Below are 13,119 nucleotides of genomic sequence, written 5' to 3' on the forward strand. Positions count from 1 at the left end.
CAGGCTAAACTGTGCCTAATAGTGAGTGTGCAGGAAAAGTTGTCCATTAAGACATTTGCCTTTAGAAATAAGGGACTGTTTGTTAAAGGGAGGCACATCAAATAATTTTGTAAGCACTGTGGAGGGACTTATGTTTTTTATTTTGGCTTAGGGACGGGGCACGCAACTTCAAATGGTTGGATTTTGTTGTTATTTTACCGCTAATTTTTAAAGAAGACACATTATTAGAATCTTTTAGCACTTTTCTAGGTCATTTCCTTGTTTTTCTGTTTTTAATTTTCTTTATAAAAAATCATTTTCAGGTCATTTTCTTGTGTTCAACTAATTTCTGCTAATTTTTTGGGATATTTCTTTCATTGCACATTGCCTTCTTCTCATGTTTTTCAAGGAAATCAAGTCAATTTGCTCAGGTTTCAAATTATAAAAAAATCTTCAGAATTATACAATTTATCACAGCTAGAAACTGTACAAACAGACATTATTCTTGAATTTTCAAATTTCAGTCAGTTCTTGAATGCATCATGTGCAACAAATACTTCAATCAGAAAAATAAAATGAAATCTAAGCTTAAAAAAGTGATATTTCAGCAAAATCACTTTACATGTCTCATTTAAAATTTGGCCAATAAAAGTTTGCACTAACCAGCATTCACAATAAGAGAGAAGAAATAAGTTTTATTTTCAACTCCAGGATTGCAGGATTTTAGGCTTTAGTCTTCAAATTTTAACCTCCAAACATCAACTAGAAAGTGTGTTGGGTTTTTTTTTTTTTTTTTTTAAATCTAGCAGCTAATTTATATAGAGGGACGGTCTTGCATTTTGAACTCACACCCCAGCCACTCACTCTACTCTGATAAATAAAGAACAGCCCCTAAGCATTACACGTTTTCTGACAAATCATCTGAACAATATGTGACTGTGTGAGTTTCACTTGCCTGTGTGTGCTTGGTGTGTTTTTTGCATTATAGTTGCTGGTGTCTTGAATCAGAGTTTCCAGCACATGGTTTATGTTTAAGATGGGCCAGAGCATGCAACACTGCTGCTGCAGCTACTCAGGAAATATTCTTTGTGGCTCCTTTCTGACTCATTTTCTTTCTCAGTCTCTTGCTCCATGACTGCATTATGATATGAAACAACAACAGCATGGACACTTCGACACAAAAACACCCACTTTGAGATTTGTGTCCCAGTCTGCATATGGTTCTTTGCACAGATTATATGTTTTAGTAGTGTGTTAGTTTTAGTAGTCGCTTTCTATTGGTGTTTGTGTGCGCTATTTTTCTTCTTCTTTAATGAGTTCATCATCTGAAAAACATACAGATATACAGACAAACAAAAGTCATAAAATGAGAAGAGAAAGACTTAAACAAACTTAATAATAATCATGTAATTTACATTTTATAATGTTAGGATTTTTATTATATGCATCATATTATAATTGTTTTACTTAAATGTCTTCATAGATTTTTGTTCTTTATGTTAGATAATATGGTGGAAGATGTAGGCCTAAAATACACAACTTATTTTCAGTCTTATCTTGACTGAAATATAGTGTTACATCAAACATAATTATTGCAACATTTAGCCTATCTTAAGGTTTTGGTTTTTTTTTTCAGTCCAAACAAAAAATCACATTTATAATCAATATGCAGCTTCAATCACTCAAACACACACTTCAATTCTTTGTTATATCTTGAAAGATATCTCCTTAACTTTAGTGGTGAGGTTGCGTATAATTTCTCCTGTGTACCCATGGATGTATTAGAGTGAAATCGCAGGTGCCCCATGGATGCGTTAAAGGGAAGTCGTGTACCAGGTGTGTAGGAGACAACAGTGACCGGCGAGAAAACGCGAACGGCTATATTTAAAGCCAGTGTTTGATTTGTCCATTTTGGGCTACTGTAGAAACTACATAGAAACATATGAAAGAGGCGGGAAGAGGACCTGCTTCATATGTAAATATTTACGGCTCTTTCCAAGGTAACTAAAACACCTGTGTACTAATGTACTATGCAAATTCAGCTGCAGTTATCTGTTCAGTGTCTACCGTCATATTAGCGCTTCTGTGAGGCGACTTTGACACAACAGTGCTGTCAGCTAAATGCTAACGCTAGCATAGCAACATGCTCACAGTGTCAATGCTAATATGATTTAATTTATTGATCTAAAAATAAGGCATTAATTGGCAGTAAAATGTCTAAAACCAATCTTTCAAATGACTTAGAAATGCTTAGACAGTGGATCATTTTTCTGATTTTGCATTGCTAATGCTCAAAATAGTAGTTAATTTAAAAAAACAAACAAAAACATAATGCCTCTTGCATTAATATTACCAAAGAGTCATGTTTTATCTTATAACAAGTGTTTGAAAAATAACTTAAAGTTACTCCTAACCTTAATTGGTTGTGTTTTTTATTCTGTGAATATTGACTATTGTAAATTTGTTCCTAAATTGCAGTTTAAGTGACATCAAATGAGTCCTAAAAAGTCTTGAATCCCACTTGCCTGAAGTTGTAGGAACCCTGAGAATACAAACAATACAAACAAACAAGGTGCATTTCAAGTAATAATAACCTCAGCCTTAGGTTGAGCTAACAGATATAAAACCCAGATACAAAAGAATAGAAACATAACAGAAATAAAATGTAAACCATTAAAATACAACTTAAAAGCCAGGGCTATCTCCAATCTATTTTAACATATTTAGTAACGAAACCAACTTAAGATCTTTCATCTTTAACAAGTTTCAGTGATTCACTCATAGATTATAAAGTGCAGTTTTTGGAGTTATTGCAGGCAGACTGAATCAGATAAAAATGTATAATGTGATAATGGCGTCCTGAGGGGAACGTGCAGTATGTGTGCACCAAGTTAAATGGCAATCGCTCCAATGATGGGCAAGAAATATTTCACTCATAACCACAAATGTTAACCTCAGACGCTAGTGGAGAAGTCAAGGGATAACTGAAGTAAGGAGCCGTCATCCTCTGGTGAGCAGGAATGTCTGCACAAAATTTCAGGGTAATCCATCTAATAGTTGTTGAGATACTTCAGTCTGGATGAAAGACGGGGACTAACACAGTCATTGGCATCCCCAGAGGCCAACCTTGCATGCCTAAAATTCTGCAGCTAAATAAAAGTAGAAAATAAAATCCATAAAAATATTTATTTTTAAATTTCCTCCACCCTTTAGAGTACTGCAAGATAGGCTTCCTCATCAGGACACTCCATAGGTATGGAGGCTGAATAATGACGTAAGCATCCATAATTAAAGAAATGTTTAAAGATTTAGACAACATCTATAATCTATAAACATTTAGATGTTTATAGATTTACAAAAATGTAGAAAAATAGATAAATACTTTTTAGATATTTATTTATTCACAGTTTAATTGTCAACTTTTAGTTATGCTTTAACCCATTTATTTCTATTTTTGTTAAATAATTCATTATTCACTTATTCTTCTATTTAAATATTTATACATTTATTCTGTATTTATTCATACATTTATTTATCATCTTTTTAAACGTATTTATTTATACATTTAATTATGTATCCACTGATACTTAAGTCATTTTTCTTTGTCCATAACAGGCAACTTTTGCATTAGATAAGAAGATTGCTTGAATGAAACCACCACATTTCCGAATAACGGTTAAAATTCTTTAGTGCGGTTAAATGATTCAGACCACATCAAAAGTGAAACACACACTTTATGACATCAGTAGAGAACAACCTCTCTCTGACACCTGACTCACACTTTTCACAGATCTGGTTTGACTATTAAGGTTGTGACTAACTGCAGTTTGTTGGGGCCACTGAGTTTAATTTAAAAAAAAAAAAAAAAGAAAAAGCTGCCTCTTAGCTATTTCGACCACAGTCAAAGGCCAATATTTTACGATAATCAAATCTACAATAAGACAATGTTAAAGCCATGCATTCACAATATTTAAACCAAAGAAATGCACCCAACACAGAAGCAACAAACACATTCTATAAATCTGTTGTTAAATGACGAAGTAACGCAGCCTTGAATCGCTTCAGCCTCTAGCTGTCAAAAGAAAGACTCTTTTCAGGAGGAAGAACGCTCTCCGATTGAGCGTTGGATTCTGCCTTAATTGAAACCTTATGTGTGGCATGAGGAATTCTGGGACTTTGGCTCGATCCCAAGAATCCACAGAATGTGAAGGTTTTTTTGCTGCCTCCCCCTCTCTCTCTTTTTCTCCCTCTCCTCTCCCTCTCCTTTTTCCTATGTGCAGAGGTGTCTTACATCAGCCCAGTGAGCCCTGGTGAAGGCGACTGAGAGTGAGCGAGCGTGAGAGAGAAGGGCTCGGAGTGTAACGTCCAGCCGCCTTGACTCTCGCTGGAATAATCTGAAACCATCTCTGAACAAATGGTCTGAAAGGAGAAGACGTCTTAGAAGTAAGTCATCCTTTTCTTTTACACTTTTCGACACAACTTTTTCCTGTTTTATATCATCGTTTAGACTCCAGACTTCAAAACTGTCCACCTTTCTATGATCCTGTGAAAGTATCTTAAAAGTTTCCTTAAAGTATTTCATACTTGGAGCCTCGGCTGCATGTTTGAACTCCATGTACCTTTTGTGTGAAGTAGCTGCTGTTTGCATGGCAGACTAGAGGAGTGGACAGCAGAGCAGAGCGATGCCAGATTCAAACTTCTCTCTGCTCTGATGCAGATCCAGCTGTTTCCAGCTCAAGTCATTTTAAGTTGTTTTCTCTGCTGTGTTTGGACGCTCGTCCTTCGTCTGATTTGACTTCAAATAATGATCAGGGTTCAAGAGAAGAATCTGAATGAATCTTCTCTTTATAAATGTCATCCTTTTTTTCATTTTGCATAAAAAATTGCACCTTCTTCAATAAGTTCAAACGACAGACATGTTGGAGATTTAACGATTTAAGCGTCTGGAGGTTGGTGTTTTTACTGCATCGCTCAAACGTCTCCCTATTGTTCAGAGCGCCACAAGCTCTTCTTTTTACGAGCAACAGAAGAAGTGTAACTAATGTGAAAATGATGTGAAACTCATTTGAATGTCTTGCATCAAGCTCACACACATTTTTGTTTGCTTTATTGTGGCGGGGTGGTCAGGAGTATGTTTTGGAAAAGTTAAACAACTGACTCATTTATGGTTTACTGCGGTCAGCTGATGAAATGTCGAATGCTCAAGTTGCAGCTTTGAAAAAGATTCCCATGCCCGCGGTACATGTCCTGTCTATGGAGGTGGTGTGTGTGTGTGTGTGTGTGTGTGTGTGTGTGTGTGTGTGTGTGTTATGTAGGTGTTATGTAGGTGGTATGTAGGTGTCCTCCTGTGGCATGTGGGCGATAGATGTTCTACACACAGGTCTTTTCTCTACCTTGTTGAAGTTATTTGGTGACTCGACTTGACAGCGTAGAGTTAAGAATCTGTATGAGCTCACGGCTCTGACATTTCAGCAGTCAGCGACGGACTCAGGAAAGATGGCTCAGATCAACGGAGTTATTGTTACAGAGAGGTGAAGGTGAGCCTGAGGTCAGGTGACTGTGTGTGTGTGTGTGTGTGTGTGTGTGTGTGTGTGTGTGCGTGCATGCGTGTGCGTGTGCGTGCATGTTTGTGAGTGTATGTGACCAAAGTAAGTGGGCAGGGTTTGTATCTGGACACATGACTGCTCTTTATTTTTGTCTATGCTGTTGTCTGCCTTACTGCACATAATAGTTGTTGCTGACCCCAATATCTTTATAAAATGACTAAAACTCATTTTCACACTAATTTTCACATTAATTGTAAGTCCTTTGGGCATTGAAAATCCTGAAAAGTAATTGTTTCCAGCTGCTCCAACATGACTATTTACTCCTCTTCTTCATTCTAATCAAATACGTAGAAACTGCAGTAACACTTGTAGTATTTAGAACAAATTAGTAAAAGACAAGTTGCTCTAAATGCTTGTACCAGTCATCCTCCTTCTCCGTGCATCTTTGGAAGAAGGTGAAGTTGCTCCAGAAACTCTCACCCTTATTTTAATGAGATACAAAGTTGGTTTTTTTTGCACTGTTGATCCAAAAAACTCTGCAGGCATGGCTTTGAGTGCAACTTGTAATGGGACATTTGAAACTATTTAGCATATTTTTTAGGCAAAATATTTAATCAAGTAAAGGCATATAAAAGTATACATACTGTATTATAATTGTTGCTGACTTGCAGGCTGAGTTTTTTATATGTTCAGACTACATGAAACTGCTAATAAGTGTTTTAGAGCTGTCATTTAAAGAGAAAGAAAAGGAATTATTCATTCATAATTAATTATTCACAAAATGATGATTCTACCTCAATTACCCATCCAGTGTTATGCTAAATTTCTAAATACAATTCTTTTTATATCAAATTCCTGATGAATTGAAGTTATGGGGGATTGGATTCAACAACAAAATTATATCAAAACCCTCATTTACAAACTGTCACACAACTCATGCAGTATAATCTAAGTCTTGTTTATCCAGTCTTGTGCTCAGTACTTTACAATATGTTTATTTTCCCTAAAACCTTACTATTTAAAACATTCTGCATAAGCAGTGTAGGCGCACCACTCGTCCATGCCTGACACTGTTTATGTGGATGTTTTAAATAGTAAAATTTTAGGGAAAATGCATGTATTTAACAAAAAATACTGAGCATAAGACTAGATAAACAAAACTTCGATCATACTGCACGAGCTGTGTGAGAGTTTATAAATGTTTTGATACAGTTAAGCTGTTGTCAAACGTGGCACGCTTTTACTCCAATTCATCATGAATGCACACCTTTTTTGGATTATACTTTCATCATAGACACATGCAAATGTTTTCTTCCTGAATTCAACATGACACAGGGTGAGTAACTGGTACACAATTGATCATCTGGGTGTGAAATATTCTTTCAAAATGCTTAAACACCCCAAACCATTTTTAGTATGGTTTGAACAAGGCACGAAACGTAATTTTCCTTCTTTACAATATTGTAGTATTGTCTCTAGCTATGTAAAACATCAGTAGTAAACCACTGTCATTTGTTTAGAAATGTCCATTATTCATGTTCAGTATCCACAGTTGGTTAAGCAGAATGCAGCACAGAGCCATGAGAAATTATGATTTAAACTCTTAATTACTCTTGTTCAGATGCTATCAGCTCTACTCTCTTCACCCAAGTGCAGATTTTTTCTCTGTGCAGCACCAAATTTTAGGGAACAAAGAAGTAATGGAAGCCCAAGGACACAAAGCAAGCTGAGGAAAACAAAAAAGTGAAATTTCAAAAGTTGACCACAAATTAAGTTTGGGAATGCACTGATCACAACGGACTGCCGATTTATGACAGTACAAGAGCATTCGGGCGTGGATTTTTCCTTTAATTTCTTTTTGTTGCTCTTTTGACATGAAAAATAAATAGGAAACTATCTTTAACGGCGTAAATAAGCTTTTTGTCAAAGCCGAATGGAGGAGTTATTGCTCAAGACAGGGAAATATATGAAAATGCCTGTGGTTGATGTTAGACGGGAGTGGATAATGTACTCACAGTTGGTGTTTTTTATTTGTCCAGACAGATGGAAAACAGAGCAGGAGACAACGTTTGAGGGGGATTTGATCAAACGCCACCACTCCATTATCCGGCTGTAATTTGATATCTGATGCACACACACACATATAGTATAGGCTAATTAGCTAAAACACACTTTTTAAGGCACAGATAGTTAGAGAGAGGATAGAATAACCACATTAGGCGTGTGTTATCACTGCATCTTTCTGACATGTCATTTCAATTAGCAGCCCGTCCCTCCAGAGTTCGGAGGCTGACTGACATCCTCACATACAGACCCTAATCACACACCACAGCAAAGGCTGTAATTTCAACCCCACATTCAAAACACTGCGCTGGAGACACCCGCTGCTTACTTAGCTTAGCTGTAACTCGACGCAGACGTCGTTTGATTGGAAGTGTTTTCAATCAATGCCCCTGGCAAGAGGAAACCAGCTGTGCACTCGCGAGCTGACGTGCATGCTGTAATTTGGTATAAATAGCGGCATTTCAGGGAACATCATCCTTTAAATACCACGCTGTTGACTTTGCATCCCGCACGTGCTTGAACTTCGACCCTGCCCAAACCAGCACCCCACTCATCACCTACTTTTTGAGGGGGATTAGGTTACTCGTAGCCTAAAGCAGGCTGCGTTTATCCCTCTTATTTCTGAGCTCAAATTGCTTGTTTGGCTCCGACTTGAGGTCTGCGCCGAGATATGACAAAAATGACATTTCCTCTGAGATATTTTCTGCTGTGGAATAATTAATGAAGTTTATATGAAGTTGCTGCTTTGATCCAGACTACAGAGAGAAGGCTGCTCAAATCGCCAAAAACCAAATAATTGTAGAGGAGCCTGAACATGGATGCACGTACACATCAACAATGCCTAAGTCCTCCTCTGTGTTTGCACATGTGGCCTCAGTCATTCCTCATTCTCTCGCTACTTTTTACAAGATGCAGTCTCTTTTTGTTTGTCTGTTTGTCCGTCCACCTCGCAGTCTCTCACTTCCCCCTGTCTTCACTAATTACAGGCTGTCAGGGAAGATCTGAGGTAATATTTCAACATCAAAGGGACCTTGTGACGTGCTGCAGGCTGCCGCTGTGTACAAATGACAGCCTGGGCAGTGAATGAGTTGTCACTGCTGACGTATCAGGCTGTACGCACAACATCGGCCTTTTTATAGAACTCTTACTATCTGTACTGTTGCTTTTTATTTGGATGTTTATGGAGGGAAATTATATGTTAGCAGTGGTAGAAAATGTATATCAAACCAAGAACTGTACTTGAGTACAATTTTTAGATATTTTCACTACATTTTAAAGGGAAAAAAGGGCTATTGTACTTTGCCCACTTTTCCACATCTGTGGCGCAGGAATTAAAGTGGTTGTCTAAGAAGTGTGGTCGTCCGAGAACAGTCTACAGGTTGGAGTGTCCTTAGAAAAGATACTGAACCACAAATTGCTCCCAGTGGTTGTACCATCAGTGTGTGTGTGTGTGGATCTTTATCTGATGAGCAGGTGGCACCTTGTATGGTAGCCTCGTCCACCAGTACATGAATATCTGGGCAAATGGTGCTTGTGTTGAAAGTGCTTTTAGGGGTCGCTTAGACTAGACTAGCACTATATAACTGCAGTCAATTTACCATTTATCTGACATTTGCTTCTCAGATTGAGATTTCACATTAAAAGCACATGATAAGCTTAGAAAATACACTTTTCATACTTTTTAAAGATAAAGATGAAAACAATTTTATTTATCCCAAAAGGGCAATTCTGTTTACAGTCGACAAATCGCACAAAACAGTAAAGACAGTATAAAACACATACTTTTTGGCTTGTGACCTTCAACAAAACAAGTGCGAATTTGCAATAGCTGTGACCATGTGTGTGCATGATCCCATGCGTTGTCCCTTTTTGCCATCCGGCATGAACAGTTAATCATTCGTCCTTCCATAAGCCACTCCCATCAGCAACAAAGCAACCTATTGAGCATGTCGCAGCAGTGTCCATCAGGGGCCCATTTTTGTCACGTTTCAGATGTCTGTAGGTTTTGTTAGCTTTTCCACCAAAAAGCATTTCCCCAGAAACTTTTAGCAATCTGAGGGCATCTGCTGCGTTTAAGTGGTTCCCCATATGACATACTGTTAGCAAGCTAAGATTCTTGCAATTCGATTGATACAGACCATTTGAAGATACAAATACCACAGCAGGGACAAAAAATGCCTCTGTTAGTCGACCAAAAAACAAAAACTAAACCTATAACTCAACCATGAAACCTTATCACAATCCACTTATCGATAATATTCCAACAAAAATGGTCCTGATACATTGGTAAACGTCCAGTCGCACTAAATACAGTAAAAATATTCAGTCCAATCCAATCGCATTTTTACATCCATAAATATCCTCCAGCTGCTGTTGCATCAATTCAAATGTTCGAATTTCTCCATTAACTGTCCATAAAATCTCCAGACTGCAAAAATGAGGCTTCTTATATCCAATGAAATTTCCAACCAGGATGATGTGTTTTTGGCAGTATTGTTTTTCTTCCCTACTTACGACCCTGTTAATTCATATTTTGACCCCTTTAAGGGAGCCTGACCCTTAGTTTGAGAACTGCGGGACTAAAATACTCTAGAGTATATAAATTAGTTTAAACCAGCATTACAGCACCCAGCTACAACAGTAAAATATTACTCACATTAAACACATTTGGTTGATAATGCTTTTACACCTCACAATAGAGCGGAACGGAATAGAACAGAAGATCCTTCACTTCGTTTAAAATGTGGTGAATGCACATTATAATGGGGTGCTGGTATTTGTTAAGTAATTACATGCATAGTTTTAAGAGTACAGGTGTACTATTCTCTGTTGAAATTGAAGAAATCGCTTCTCGTCTTAGCTGAATGCACAAAGGCTCCTGATTGAAGCAGCGTGCAGGGGATGGACCTCTGCTTTAACGGTGGAAATGGAAAAAAAAAAGAGCTTCTTGGCGTTCACTGGTGTTTTTCCAATCTGACAGTGTAGCTGTAAAGTTCAGGGCCTGGATATTCAATCAAAATGGATTTCCAGTCAGAGATTTTTAGGCTACTCTCCTTACATAATAAACACAACCCTTGTCATTGCATGATATTCACAATGAACAGTTATTAGTCTTTTTTGAAATATTTCGTAGATTTTGCAGGTAGATAAAATATTTGGTGGACTATGGAGGTCGACAGTCTCTCCTACAGTTTCTCACTTTCTTTCTCCCTTGCGGCCACTTAAGCATCAGCTGGCAGCTTTTATGAGCGCATGCACACAAGTGTGAATAGTTCATGCCCTCAGGCGACTAACAGGTCTCTAATGGCACATGAGAGAGGAGCTGCAGCAGGTTTTTTCCGGCTATATACTATTGAACATCAACAAAAGCAGATGCAGTGTTAAAGACAAATGTCAAAACTGTGCTTCATTTTAAGATTCAGCAGATGGATTTGAATAACTGCAGTCCAGCCTGTGAAGCAGTAGATGACCTTAACTTCTCTGCTTTTGGTTTCATGTTACTGTAAAACTATTGCTTACGCAGCAGGTTCTTATTTTCAACCCGTTTATCGTGGAGCAGGACTCAAAATCTGCCTTGTGTAACATTACATGTGCATATGTGGTGTAAGATATCCTACAATTAAGAATGCAGTGTGGAACATTTCTCCCCAGGTGTCACATCTAACCCAGACAATAGCTGATTGTTTTCTGTGCAGTTTTCTTTTCCACTCAAGAAAATTTAATTGCACGTATCTGTGTGTATATGTATGTGTGTGCGTAGGCCTGCATGCACGTCCGTACGTCTCATTCTCGGATTTTACTGCAGTGTGTTTACATGGTTCCACCTGGGTCTGATTGGGAAATGTGATTCGGATTTCATGCATTCCCATAAAAATAAAATATCTGTGATGCTGTGTTACAGCCTTCAGGGAGAAACAGGAGGATATAATAGAAAGCACATGTGGATGGTTACGGTGCGCAGCATACGGGCACACTGTATAGCAATCAGGCCCAGCACCAACAGTGCACATAAACACACCCTTTTACATACCGTATATGCAGTTTATAGCTATGAAACACAGGCATAATGTCTGGATTTAGGGAATAGATCTGACCTGAGAAAAGCTGGTCGTGATATTTGTGCAAGCAAAACTTGCTCTGTCTTTGGCAGGTCATATAAGAATGTTTGCCATCAATCATTGTTTATTTAACATGGACGGTACTTTTTCGGGAAGACTCAAACTTCCTCATCTGTAACTGACCAGAAGATGTTGTGGTTATAGGGTACAGGTCTTTACCGCCAGGCCCTCGAATGCCCCATGCAATAAATTTATGGCACCGGATAGATAGAGTTAGGTAGAGACGATAGCGAACTTTTTAAATGCATGTGTCCCTTTGTATCATTTTGTGTCCCCTCTCTAATCTGATTTTTGCGGATTGCAGCGCAGACAGAGTTCCTTTTTTTCTTCTTCAGCAGTTTGTGACTTATAGGGTGGATAATCAGTCTGTCGATCCATGCAGAAGTGATCAGATCGCTGGATGAGAGGAGCTGCTGCTGCTGCTGCTAGTGAATGCAAACTTTGAGAACCAGCTGAATGAATGGTTAAGTTTCATTTCACTGCACCTGATGTTCTGCTGCTCCATCTGTGCCCAGAGTCACTCTGCGCTCCAAGAGTATGGTGCAATGGATAGTTGACTGATATTTATATATTTCAACAGCACTTCTAATAAATGGTCCAGCTTCAAAAGTAGAAAATCTATTTGTGGTGGCAGATGTTTTAATCGTGGCAGGCAGCCACAAGTAAATGAATGTGTGGGAAACCCTGATGCAGATACATTTACCACATTCCTGTTTATGTTCAGTTAATTGATTTTACAAGTACTGTACTGATGTCTACCACAAATTTACAATTTTATTTTCTGCTTTATTCTTGTATAGCACCTTTTTAGATTCACTTTATCACTTGAAGAATTTTCTTTCTTTTTTTTTTTTTTTTTTACATATTTAATGAGCATTGTTGGAGGGTGCCTGAGATCTAAGATTTTCAATACCAACAACTGCTTCTCTGTAATTGTTGTGCACAGAATTGTCATTAAGAATTTGAAACTTTTTACGAGCATGTTAACATCCTGAAGTTAGCATTCAGCTTCAAATCATTGTTGTGCTTAAGTACAGCCTCACAGAGCTGCTAGCATGTCTGTGGACTCTTTTAGTCTTGTAGAGTTGAAAAAACATAAATTGGCTTTACGACTACAATGATGGACTGCAGACTGTTCACAATCAATGCAGTGTAGCCAGAAAAATACACTGGAGTGATTATAATTTACATTCATCAAGTCGATGTTGTGGGTAGATGACAAAGCTAAAACTCATCAAACAGTATTTTAATATAACATGTTTAACATAAGATGTTTAACTTGAAATTAACTTGTCACATTGTTTTTAAAATTATGTGAAACTATTGTAATTACATTTCACATCTGATGTACAATTTAACAGAAACTACGACCTGTGCGTGAGCACTGTGATTATGGATGAGGAGATGTGATC

General features: G+C 37.8%; 1 protein-coding gene across 2 annotated transcripts in view; it reads left to right on the plus strand.

Annotated features, from left to right (window-relative positions):
• Positions 1-1,939: 1,939 nt before the first annotated feature.
• Positions 1,940-13,119, plus strand: part of ddr2a (discoidin domain receptor tyrosine kinase 2a) — a 51,641-nt gene continuing 40,461 nt past the window's right edge. For both annotated transcript variants that reach the window (XM_042482525.1, XM_042482532.1), the window contains exons 1-2: positions 1,940-1,979; positions 4,260-4,422. The gene's annotated coding sequence lies outside the window, so the exon portion shown is untranslated. The remainder of the gene's footprint in view (positions 1,980-4,259; positions 4,423-13,119) is intronic.

Source organism: Plectropomus leopardus, chromosome 3 (genome assembly GCF_008729295.1).
Source record: "Plectropomus leopardus isolate mb chromosome 3, YSFRI_Pleo_2.0, whole genome shotgun sequence".
Taxonomy (NCBI): domain Eukaryota; kingdom Metazoa; phylum Chordata; class Actinopteri; order Perciformes; family Serranidae; genus Plectropomus; species Plectropomus leopardus.